We start from the raw sequence: 3,069 nt of genomic DNA, 5'->3' as shown, positions 1-3,069 counted from the left end.
AAACCTTTAAAATTTACCATCACTGCTTTTAGCCAAGCCAGCTTATCAGGCTGAAAACACAAAAACAACAGCAACAACAACAAAAACAATGTGGAAGAGTAAATTTGGCACAGGAACAGCCACAATCTTGCATGTGATAACCCTAGGATATGTGCTTCAATGTTGACAGTTCTACCTTTTTTTTATCAGAGGAGTAAAAAAAAAAAACAACTGAATAGAAACATTTATACAGAAAACACAAATATACATACATATATAAATCTATCTATCTATCTATCTATCTATATATATATATATATATATATACACACATACATACATACATACATAGTATACAGATAGATAGATATGTATGTCAGATTAGTGTTCCTGACACCTAGTTGTTTCACTGTTGAGTGGTATTTTTCATGTACACTGCTACCATTCTGAGATAGAATTTTGCCGACATACAATAAAATTTTAGAAATTTGTGATTGAAATTTGTTCCTACATTAAAAACACACACACACATAAAAATCACCAAAGTCACCATTGAGAACATAATGACAACAACAGTAACTTGAAATAATGTATCTGAGACTACGGACTGATTCAGCATATTTGGCAATGCAGATCTGCTTTTCAAGTGAAAATATTTCGCATATTTCTCCCTTTCATAAATATAATATGAGAAGAAAAGAGAATCATAATTGTTTTGAGGCAAAAATTGAACAAACATAAATCGGAATTCTAACAGTGAACCTAAACACAAGACTGAAACGTTTTTCAGCGGATGCAAAGAACATTTGGCTAAATCTAAAGATGACACATAATTGTGATTAGTGGTCAACAAAATTTCTGGCATACTTACAAGCATCATATGTATAGCAGAATGTGGAGTTTCATACATTCGCAAACACAAAATCATAATCATCAAAACTTTAATGCACAATGTGTGTAGTACTCTTCCAAGGTGTGCCCAGTCACTCACAGAACTCCTCAATCGTGTGAAGCCACATCCAGGCCCTATCAATGTCCACATTTGTCATTATCCTCTGTGGGGTCAGTATACAAAACATATATCATTTTGATCATAATAAGTTACCATAACCATTGACTGTAATAATCATTTCGAAAAAACAACAAAGAAACCAAAAAAACCAAAAAACAAACCCAACAACATTGTATGGAGAGAACCTGGGAAAGGGGGAATAGAAGGAAATGCTGTCAACTACCTGCATGCACCACTGCTCCTAAGTGCTCCGACTTACACTACAGTTCATACTGCTGTCACCAACAGAACTGAGAAAAACTCAGCAAAAGCAATGAAACTTCACACTTCAGGAAAATCTCCATTAAAACTGAAATACATTGTGGGGGAACTCAAATTGCTATGTTCAAAAGTAACAGCGCATTGGCACTGGCCATGACATATTTAAAATTACTACCAAATTTTGTCATAGTTACAATCTAATTACACTTTGCCCCTTGTTTTTCAACTGTGTGTGATCTAACATTGTTGTACTCAAGAAAAAAAAGAAGAAAATAATCACACAACAACAACAGTTTCTTAAATACAGGTTTCTCCTTAAAAACAACAACAACAACAACAAAATAAACCCTGACAAATGTTCACTGTGAATTATAGCTGCTCATATGTATGAAGGCAACCACATCATCATTTCTGGACAGTGATCACATTCCAAGTCACCAGTCAATCAAAGGTAAATCATCCACCGGTCTCCTTCACCAACTGTGTGTTCCCAATTATGAATTTGTCATGTGCCCAGCTGACCGACTGCTTACTGATATGAATAAGGCAGAATAAAAAAAACAGGAGTATTAAAAAAAAAAAAAAAAAAAAAAAAGTGTGTAACAATGTGCTTGTTTTGTAAAGTTTAGATGGAATAACTTCATAACCAATACTTGCAAGTCATGACTTTGATCACTTGTGAAGCATTACTATTATTCCTGTCCTGTTTTATAATGCAATTAATTCAGCTACCAGCCAGCTTAACCATCATTCTCTTTTTCAATCTATTATGACTGGCATCAGTGTCTTTTAAATCAATGGACATGAAATGGCATCAATATACCAGGAGTTTCACTGACAATTTTTTATAACAAACTGAACTGAATCAACCTTCAGTAACTTTTTTTTTTTTTAAATACTTGGGTGATTAGGGTATTTGACAACTGGGGGTAATACCAGTATGCAGAGTAGATGTGGAATGTCGCTATCCTGCATATCAAAACCACACACTTTGAACAGATATTGCAGCTGAACTCTCTCCTGCACCACACAGCATTGTCCACAATTCAAAGTTTCATTCAGAACTGGGGGAACCAATTACAGGTTTTTATAACACACAGAAAAGACTTGGTGTAGTGCTGCTACTTGGAGGAAAAAATCAAACAAACACAAACACTGAGGTCTTGGTATAATATGATCTACAAAATAGCAAATCAGAAACAAAATCTGGAACTAGCAAAAAATCAAATGAATAAAAAAGAAATCAAAGTTGAAACAATTTCTTTAAAAAAGGTGAAAATAAGGACACAAATGGGAATTCAATTATCAAAACATGATTCATAATCATTTCATTTTAGTACTCAGACAATTAATTGACTGTTTAACCTGTTCATTATCAGTATATAATCAGTTTTTATTATCCACAAAATGCCTTGCAAGTTATGAAGTTCCAGTAAAGCTCATCGATAATGAATTGACAAAAAGACATTGAGCTCATGGCATAATAGCTAGCATATTTCATTTTGTTTCAGTATAACTCTTTATTTCTAATTAATACTTAAGCAAACATACTCAAAGCCATATACATACAACATGCACTTCCACTGATAAAGATTAGAAATTAAACTTCGCCAAGTTAATAAATTTTCACTTGAAGGTAGGACAGCCCTACACAATTGTTGCAACAACAACAAAAAAAAAAACAACAAAAGAGAGAGAGAGACTGAAAGATGGATGTGGAATACTCACTACTACTGACTGCTAAAAAACTCTAAGCATAGGAACAATTCACAAGTTATCAAAACAAAACAAATAACGAGGTTCTCCCCCTCCCCCAC

This window comes from Babylonia areolata, chromosome 8 (assembly GCF_041734735.1).
Source record: "Babylonia areolata isolate BAREFJ2019XMU chromosome 8, ASM4173473v1, whole genome shotgun sequence".
Taxonomy (NCBI): domain Eukaryota; kingdom Metazoa; phylum Mollusca; class Gastropoda; order Neogastropoda; family Buccinidae; genus Babylonia; species Babylonia areolata.
This window is presented reverse-complemented; position numbering follows the sequence as displayed.